This window comes from Triticum aestivum, chromosome 6B (assembly GCF_018294505.1).
Source record: "Triticum aestivum cultivar Chinese Spring chromosome 6B, IWGSC CS RefSeq v2.1, whole genome shotgun sequence".
In the NCBI taxonomy this organism is placed as follows: Eukaryota; Viridiplantae; Streptophyta; class Magnoliopsida; order Poales; family Poaceae; genus Triticum; species Triticum aestivum.
Genome location: NC_057810.1, coordinates 514,099,889 through 514,109,886, shown reverse-complemented (window position 1 = coordinate 514,109,886; position 9,998 = coordinate 514,099,889). Strand labels below are relative to the sequence as shown.

At 45.8% G+C, this 9,998-nt stretch overlaps 1 long non-coding RNA gene across 3 annotated transcripts; it reads right to left on the bottom strand.

Annotated features, from left to right (window-relative positions):
• Positions 1-3,265: 3,265 nt before the first annotated feature.
• On the bottom strand, positions 3,266-6,843 carry LOC123137726 (uncharacterized). 3 transcript variants are annotated; one of them, XR_006468478.1, is made up of 4 exons: positions 6,502-6,843; positions 6,271-6,332; positions 4,631-5,594; positions 3,266-4,349 (listed from the first exon to the last, which is right to left on the bottom strand). It is a non-coding gene; the product is annotated as an uncharacterized lncRNA (long non-coding RNA). The 3 variants fall into 3 exon arrangements; XR_006468479.1 differs by having other exon boundaries at positions 3,266-5,233; positions 5,537-5,594; XR_006468477.1 differs by having other exon boundaries at positions 3,266-5,594.
• Positions 6,844-9,998: the final 3,155 nt, after the last annotated feature.

The following is a 9,998-nucleotide window of genomic DNA, read 5'->3' as shown; positions in this document are numbered from 1 at the left end:
CGAACCCTAGCGCCACCGCTAGCTTCCATCGCCGCCGGAGTCGAAGCGCTTAGCTGCCACAACTGCTCTGACGTCGTCTTCACGCCGGCCACAGACCTCGTCTTCTCCGCCGTTGCCGTAGGTGTCTTCCACCGCCAAGTTAGGGCACGGGAGATTGGACTGCTCGGCATCCACATCGCCTCGTCCAGCAGTTCTTCGTGCGGTAATTAAAACTCACTTTTTACCACCTGTTTGATCCGTTGAATCTGCCAACTCCTTCCAAAAGTAGTTCCTACACTTCCAGATCTACTCTTTCTATTTCTGCATCTCATAACTTGCAAGTATATTCACTTATGCCTCAAACTAGTTAGATTCCTCACTTGTACTTATTCATGGATTCGTACAAATCTGGAACCAACTCAGTTCAAATAAGTGAATGTATTCGCGCTATGAGGTCAATGTCTTCAAACTGATTTATCTTCAAAATCTTCTGAGAATGCATATGACCTCTTCCCCTTCCCTCGCATCTCTAATGCTGTCACAAGTACATGTCCATGGGGGAATCCCTTGGTTCTCATAGTCTGCATTCATTTGCAGAGTTCTTACAGCGGCATATTGACTCACCTGAAGTCAGTTCTTGCCTGACAAGTAGATTGAAGCCAAACTCTGTTGTGAAGCCTTTAAGGTTGCCACCAATGGCTTCTAACAAATCTTCCAAGAAGGGTGGTAGGCAGCGCCATGGAAATACTGCTCTGGATTTTCCCCCAGATCTCTATGAGCTATACAATTCTGATCCAGAAGAATCTTATGGTCAGCGCAAATCTAGGATCTAATGGATTTGAAAATATTGGGCAGAGCAGTGGTTCAATTATCGCTTCGTGACTCCTGAATATGCTGAGAAGAATGCCATCAAGCGGCCATGGGGTGACATTCCATATAAGAAGCTGCAGCCTGCAACTAAGGCTGAAGCCATTGCATAGGAATTCTGTCCTTGCATGGTCTGAGGCCCCCAACCTGAAGATGTCGACGCATCTAGTCTTAGATGGTGTCATGAAGATTATCTGCAAAGGAGACTGCATCCAAGAACAAAAAGGCCTTTGGACTCAACTTCAACCCAGGGCCATCTTCTCCAAGGTCTGATGGCACTTGTGAAGCCAAAGGGAATAGGATTGGCCCCTTCAATGGCTTCATGGGATCCTATCCCATATTGCTCCACAAAGGGCCACAGTGGAACAATCTGCTGAAGAAGCTGATTCTAAAGATGCTCCTGAGTCCCCGAAGCCAAAGAAGAAGTCTAAGGCTTCAAAACCTCCTGCTGCACCAAAAGCTTCAAGAGTGAAGCCTGTGAATACTGCACTTCCTGAATCCAGTGTGTAGTCTGAAGATCAGTCTCGTATCTCCAAGAGAACCAAGATGCCGAAGCCCATGAAGATCTCTGGGCATGATCTGACGCCAGCTAGCATTCTGAGGAATGAATAAAATATTATTGACATGTCCAGTGATGAAGACCTTGCTGATGATGCTCTAGAAATGCTGATCAAGAGCAAGCAAGAAGCTGAGATCTTCAAGGATCTGCCTTTCTTTGACGCAGATATCTTGAATAACTTCATTGATGAATGGTTTGAAGATCCTACTATTACCATTGATGATATGTAGCTGCCCATTGACATAAGTGTCACATTCCAAGGCAACATTGCAAAGGAGCTAGCTATAGCTCAAAAAATTGTTGAGCTGAAGAACAAGATTGACTATGAGAAGGCGCAGTTCAAGAAACACATGGCAAGTCTCACTGTTGCTGATTTGCAAAAGTTCAAGAAAATGATGATTGACCTCAAAGCTCAATTCACAAAGAAACGCGAGAAAGCCAAAGGCTCTCGTGAGCGCATGAAGTACTGATACGTCCATTTTGCATCATGCTTTTATATCAATATTTATTGCATTATGGGCTGTTATTACACGTTATGTCACAATACTTATGTCTATTCTCTCTTATTTTACAAGGTTTACACGAAGAGGGAGAATGCCAGCAGGTGAAATTCTGGGCTGGAAAAGGAGCAAATATTAGAGACCTATTCTGCACAACTCCAAAAGTCATGAAACTCCATAGAAGTTATTTTTGGAATTAATAAAAAATACTGAGTGAAGAAAATACCAGAGGGGGCCACCCACCGTCCACGAGGGTGAGGGGCGCGCCCTACGCCCCTGGGCGCGCCCCATGCCTCATGGGCCACCTGGCAGGCCTCTGGTGCCCATCTTCTGCTATATGAAGTCTTTTACCTTGGAAAAAATCAGAAGCAAGCTTTCGTGACGAGACACCGCCGCCACGAGGCGGAACCTTGGCGGAACCAATCTAGGGCCCCGGCAGAGCTGTTCTGCCGGGGAAACATCCCTCCGGGAGGGGGAAATCATCACCATCGTCATCACCATCGATTCTCTCATCAGGAGGGGGTCAATCTCCATCAACATCTTCACCAGCACCATCTCCTCTCAAACCCTAGTTCATCTCTTGTATCCAATCTTTGTCTCAGAACCTTAGATTGGTACCTGTGGGTTGCTAGTAGTGTTAATTACTCCTTGTAGTTGATGCTAGTTGGTTTATTCGGTGGAAGATTATATGTTCAGATCTAGTTGCATATTAATACCCCTCTAATTATGAACATGAATATGATTTGTGAGTAGTTATGTTTGTTCCTGAGGACACGGGAGAAGTCTTGCTATAAGTAGTCATGTGAATTTGGTATTCGTTCGATATTTTGATGAGATGTATGTTGTCTTTCCTCTAGCGGTGTTATGTGAACGTCGACTACATGACACTTCACCATTGTTTGGGCCTAGAGGAAGGCATTGGGAAGTAATAAGTAGATGATGGGTTGCTAGAGTGATAGAATCTTAAACCCTAGTTTATGAGTTGTTTCGTAAGGGGCTGATTTGGATCCATATGTTTCATGCTATGGTTAGGTTTATCTTAATACTTCTTTTGTAGTTGCGGATGCTTGCAATAGGGGTTAATCAATAAGTGGGATGCTTGTCCAAGAAAAGGTAGTACCCAAGCACCAGTCCACCCACATACCAAATTATCAAAGTAACGAACGCGAATCATATGAGCGTGATGAAAACTAGCTCGACGATAATTCCCATGTGTCCTTGGTAGCACTTTTCTCTATACTAGATCATTGATGGCGTGCGTTGCTGCGCCCGTCTATTTTTTTCACTTGATGCTAAGAACTTTTGTAATGCATGGACTTGTGAAAATAAAGTTATGTTTGTGTAGACAAAGACACACATGTTCCACACTAATAAAAAAAGTTAATAATCCACATAATTAGTGTCTTGGAAAATATGTAACAAATCAATTATCTGTGAACACCAGGAAAGAATTATAAATCAACATATATAAACAGCCAAAAGCTACAACATGCCCGAAAGACAACTCTCTCAATAGGCTATATTTCATCGAAGAATGGAATACTATCCTCTGGCTCCATTAGAAGAGAGGCATTATCTGCAAGAGAAGGCTTAGAGAGAAGTATGCATATGATGGATTATTTTTATGGAAGGAAAGGAGAAGAGAAAACTTAAATCTTTTATATTCAACAACAAAAGAACCCAATTAAACAAAAGCAAAGCAATATAGTTAATAAAAGCCTAGTTGTAGCTGAACTTTGGTTCTATTTGTACAATTATTTATTAAAATATTAACATACCTACATTAGCTTATAGGATGTGTCCATTTTTTAAATTTTGTAAGAGAAAGCCAAGTACACCTCACAGTCAGAAAGATGTGCTTGCTTCTAGGGAGAGGCCAATGTGATATGCTCATACAACTTAACCATGCACTACTGTTTTACAACTATAACTGAACACAGAGATTTAATTGGCTCCACAAAATACAGAACTATTAGATCGTGGAGTGAGCGACATGTGTTATCGGAGCAAAGCAAATGGTTGACACCGGATGTACTCATTGACAGGGAATGCAAAGCCTCAATAGATGATGCCTGCACCAGATCTGATGTAAGAAGATTGAATGCCAAAGTATGGAGTCCCATTGGATTAAGATTGTAATAGTATGGAGGCCAAGACATGTTCCACTAAACTAATGAGAACAATTCCACAACCGTGAAGCGAGATTGCTTCTTAATTGTAGATGCCCACACATATCCATAACCAAATGCATGATGATTAGTCAAGGAAAATAGAGAAAAAAGGAATTGGTCAAACAAAATCAAACAATGTATAGGGCAGCAAAATGCTGATGTAGGGCCCACCTCCAAACAAGAGCAGATTGTGGGCATGTGGTATTGATGCTGTTCCTGGAGAGAAAAAGTCTCAATAGAAGGGGAACAAAAGCCTGCCATCATCTCCCTCACCTACAAGTGCCCTAGAAGTTAACTTGGATTCCACCACGGGGAGAGAGCAAAGAATATGACATAGCTATCATGTTCAGGTTGTTAAGACTTAATTGTAATACAGTCCACCACAAATAAAAGATATAAATATGAAGTTCAGTTTGCAATACTAAACATCACGTTGCCATATTTACATAGATACCTATGGAGATAACAAACCTAGTCAACAGATCTCATCATAGAAAGGAAAATATTATCAAACAAAGTATACTAATCAAAGATGGTATAGCAAGAGAACATACTGATCAACTGGCTTTCAGGCAGTGCTTATGCAAAGATCGCTATCCTGCAACATGAATAAACTTATGCTTTAATCTCTCTCTAGTATATGATTTGCTTGACCTACAAATTAGTGCTACATATATGCAGGGAGAATATTTTGCAGAGAATCACACACGAGGATAGTTTCACTTACTTCCATAGATGTAGCAAAATAATAGTGTCAATCCATCCTATTAGAAATATGAAGACGAACCATTGGATTTAAGAGTCGAACCTGTAGGCTATGTTTTTTTCTCTGCCCAATATAACAACCAGATGGGGCCTTGAACGAATTTGTAGGTGTTGCTCAGGTGGAGGCAGCACTGAGACGATCTGCTCGCATATGGATTTGTTTTGGGGGCGCAGGCACCGCCGCCTCGTTGCCTAGAAGTGAGAGGATGGCATGTCGTCTGTGGTGGCCGTCGCTGCCACAACGTTGATTAGGGCTTGAGAGACAGAGAGATGAGGTGCAGATCTCACCTAGAAGGGGGGCACATTTGGCCGCCACCACAGGGGAAGGAACAGCCGGCATTGCCGCCATCTTGGACGACCTCTCGTCTAGGGACAACAAGTAGCGATGGACTCTGGCATTCAAGTTCAAGGCTGGAGTTCAAAATAGGAGAACATGACCAGGATAAACATGGTGTAATACACAATCATGCATCCAAGATATTAGATGCCAGTCTTTTAAACACTCCCAAGTTCCACCTCTAAGTTTTTATATAAATGTTTGTAGGTAAAGAGAGGGAAAGGGAAAATGTAGGGCATCAGAAGATTAACGCCACACATATCTCACAACATTTGCAAAGAGAATAATATATCAAACAACAGTAAATCAGATCTGCAGAATTAAGCACCACGTTTGAGCCTTGTTTAGAAGTAAGAACCTCGAGTGCTTTTTCAGCATTTGTTTCTGCGATCACACCAACTGCTGCATTTGCTGACCTATACAATCAAAATAAAAGCCATCTTATTAGTTATTGTCTTCATTTGGCACTTGAAATATCATCTTCCTCACGTAGGATATATTCTCCAAACTGAATCAACTTACAAATGGTTCCAAAAATAGGAAGAAAACATACTGATCGATTGGACTTCAGGCAGAGCTTATGCAAAGACCGCTATATATCAAAATGACTACACTCGGGCTTTAATCTTTCTCTCGTAAATAATTGCTCAACCGAGAAATTCAGTGCTACGTATATGCAGGGAGGAGAATATTATGCGGAGAATGCTAAGTCTATAGCAGCGGCAACCATCAACGGCAAGGTTTGAGTGTGCACTATTATTAATAGTTTAATACTGAATGTAAGGTACATCTCTTGCGCAGTCAATATGATACACTGGGCTAAGCAAAAGGTTGAATTTTCATAGAAAATGGAAAGAGCTTTGTCCAACAATTAGTGTACACCTCTTTAAATACAATGACCAACATCTATTCAGGCCAAGTTTAGGAACATGAAGCAAACACTTTATGAGCTAAATAAACAACATTCTTGCATCCAGTCGACACAAAAGACAAATTCTATTGAGAAAATTTTCAGATTTACAATTCCGATAGTCACAGTTTTGCATAAGAACTGGAAAATACTAATGTTGCTTTATACTTTTGATGACCCACCTTACAACCGAGCAGAACCAACCCATCTAGGCACCAAGCACAACCCACCTCGAATCCGAGAACTGCATTCATTTTGGAGTAGAGAGAACACCATAAATCATAATAGATTCTAAGAGCAGATGACGAATTAGTGGAGGATGAGAGCTAGGAAGGAGGGAAGATTGGCTCGCAGCTGACAACGAGGCAATAGGAGAGGGGACGGAAAAAAGGCTTGAGAGTGGCGAAACTCACATCATCGCCATGGTGATGTGGAGGGCAGCGACGCGGCGAGCGTGGAGCGAAGGTGTTGGAGCTCGGAGAGCACGCGGTCGCGGGTCGGGAAGAATGGAGAGCCGTCTTTGTGGAGTCGTCGTGGCCTCGTGCACGGCTTGCGCGCCATCGCTGGCGCCGCCTCCTCCTCGGTCACCAACTTCAAACCCTAGGAAGATGCTCTCGCGCGTCTCAGCTGGATCCACCGAGAAGGCCACACTCCATTGGATCTCCTTGAGCGCCTCGGCTCGATCCACTAAGAAGACCAGCAGACGCTGGATCCCATCGCGGATAGCCCGCGTCGCAGCGCCCCCATTGATCTGTTTCCTCCTGTTTGAGCGAACAGTTTTTCCCAACGGAGCGTCGGACCAGTTTCTAGCTAAATGGCCTGCGTGTAGAAGCCCAATTAACCACAGGCCTTCGAAAAAGATTCCAGAATAGCGGCCTATTAGGACAGCCAGCCCAGATCGCGGTTAACTGCGGCTTAGAGGAATATCTGACGGCCAAAAACTAATCTGACGCGAATCTGAAGGCTGGAAACGCTGAGGAAGCGAGAGATCTCGCTTTAGGCTTGGTTATACTGTCCTAAATAAGAGTTTGTCCAGGCTTGTCCTTTGCTAAAAAAGGATTGGGCCATCTTGCTGCAACTTGTTTACTTTCATTACTTGTTACCCGTTACAAATTACCTTATCACAAAACTATCTGTTATCGATAATTTCAGTGCTTGCAGCGAATACCTTACTGAAAACCGCTTGTCATTTCCTTTTGCTCCTCGTTGGGTTCGACACTCTTACTTATCAAAAGGACTATGATAGATCATTTACACTTGTGGGTCATCAAGACTCTTTTCTGGCGCCGTTGCCGGGGAGTGAAGATCCTTTGGTAAGTGCAACTTGGTGAGGAAAAATTTATATAGTGTGCTGAAATTTACTGTCACTTGTTACTATGGAAATTAATCCTTTGAGGGGCTTGTTCGGGGTATCTTCACCCCGACCAGTAGAGCAAAGGGTTGCTCCTCAACCTACTGAACCTACTTAAAATGTTTACTCTGAAATTCCTTCGGGTATGGTAGAGAAACTGCTAGCTAATCCTTTTACAGGGGATGGAACATTGCATCCCGATTTGCACCTAATCTATGTGGATGAAGTTTGTGGATTATTTAAGCTTGCAGGTATGCCCGAGGATGTTATCAAGAAGAAAGTATTCCCTTTATCTTTGAAGGGAAATGCATTGACATGGTTTAGGCTATGTGATGATATGGGATCATGGAACTACAATCGGTTGAAATTGGAATTTCATCAAAAGTTTTATCATATGCATCTTGTTCATCATGATCGTAATTATATATATAATTTTTGGCCTTGTGTCGGTGTACTAGAGTAGGGGTACCCTAGTATCCCGAACTTGTGTACGGGCAGTCGCAGCACCCCACAGCAAGGCTTGCCGGGTGACCGCCAAAGTCCTCCATGGTTCCTTTGGAGCCATTCAAGAACAAAGTATTCAAGCCAAGGAGACAAGGCCCCGGCAAGAGGAGCTTGCCGGGAAGGCCAACCAAGGCATCTCAAGGAACTTGCCGCGACGCGCCACGCGTCCCGACAAGGCCCGGTGAGCGACAAGCTTCCGGACGCGACAAGACAACGACCGCGGCAAGGCGCTTGCCGCGGCAAGCTACCACTCTGTACCCGCGCTCCAACACATACACCAACGTGTCGCCCTGGGACCTTTCCAGGCGCGCGTGGCAAGAGGCTGTGCAGCCAGCGGTGCGAGGTGGCGAGCGACGCTGACAAGATTGCCATCGTGGCGAGCGGTGGCGCCCCTGGCGGTCCCTTTTCGCACTGTTTGGGCGACGCAGACGGGCATTTAATGCCTTTGTCCCCTGCCGTCAGGGTTAGGTACGATACACTGTACAAGTAGTTGTACCAACCGCAATTCTTTTCCATTTTTACCCTTGTCTATGTTGCCGCCTGTCGGTGACCCCTTGAGCATATAAAAGGAGGCCCATGCGCAACGTAGAGGGGGGTTGGAAGACAGAAAACACTCACGCTCGGTCTCGTTAGCAGCTAGCGTGTACTGTAGCACTCAGCGCTCCCGAGCAAGAACTCAATACACTCAGACATGCAGCAGTAGGAGTATTATCTCTCCGGAGAGCTCCGAAGCTGGGTAAACTGCTCGTGTGCTTCGCCTCGATCCGCTCTTCGTGCGATCTCCGCCCCCCGCCGAACCGAAAGGGGCTCGGTCCGCCGGTCCCATAGGTGTTCGTGGGTCAGCCTCCCCGACATCTTTGGCGCGCCAGGTAGGGGGCGTCGAGGCTGTGTGAACCTGATCCGGCGTTCACACGAGCTAGATCTTCATCTTCTTCATCGACATGCCACCGAAGAAGAAGGCTTCGGAGGTGGCTGCTCCGTCCGCGTCAATCCCACCGCCACCGGAGCAAACAGGTGGTGGGGTAGACGCCGGCGGAAGAACGGGCGTCGACGAGGGAGCTCACGGTGCTGCCAGGTCCAAGGACAAGGCTGCGCAGACCTCGGCGTCCGTACATGCACCGCGCCCATATCAGGAGGCGCGGGACCGACAGCGTCATGGTACTCACGGTACCATACGTTCGTTGGACCAAGATCAAGCTGGTGGATCTCGGGGTGCTCAAGACCAGCATGCATGCCAACATGCTGGCATGAGCGAGACACGGTCGCCTGGACGGGATACTGCTCCTTCTAACATAGTTAGAAGTCCGAGCATATCCCGCTCCTCGCACCGTTCCCCACTGCCGCCCACCACTCCAGCAGAAGCTTCGGCACGAGCTCAACTGCTCCTGGATTACCCTCCAACGGCAGACAAGATCAAGGCCATTGAGTAAATTGAAGCACCAAAGCGCGTCAAGGATGTACGAAGACTTGCCGGTTGCGTGGTTGCTCTCAGCAGGTTTATCTCTAGGTCTGCTGAGCGCGCCCTGCCGTTTTTCAAAATATTGAAAAAGGCAGGTCCAATGAAATGGACTCCGGAAGCGGAGGTTGCGCTGCAGGACTTAAAGAGATACCTGTCCTCCACTCCAACACTTGTCGCACCTAAGCCACAAGAGAAGTTGTTGCTGTATATAGCGGCAACCAATCAAGTGGTTAGTGCTGCGATAGTGGCGGAGAGGGAGGCGGATGATGAGCCAGCGACCACGGCAGATGCATCCAGCGACAAGCAGGGGACTTCACCGACAAGCTCTGGTCCCGACAAATATGGATCTGCGCAGGCGCATGAGGAGATACAGAAGAGAATGGTGCAGCGCCCAGTTTACTTTGTCAGTTCCCTTCTGCAGGGGGCTAGGTCAAGGTACTCTAGTGTGCAGAAATTGCTTTTCGACCTTCTCATGGCCTCGAGAAAGCTGCGCCATTACTTCCAAGCACATGAGATCACAGTTGTCACTCGTTTTCCGCTGAATAGGATACTGCAGAATCCAGAAGCAACAGGCAGGATTGTCGAGTGGGCACTGG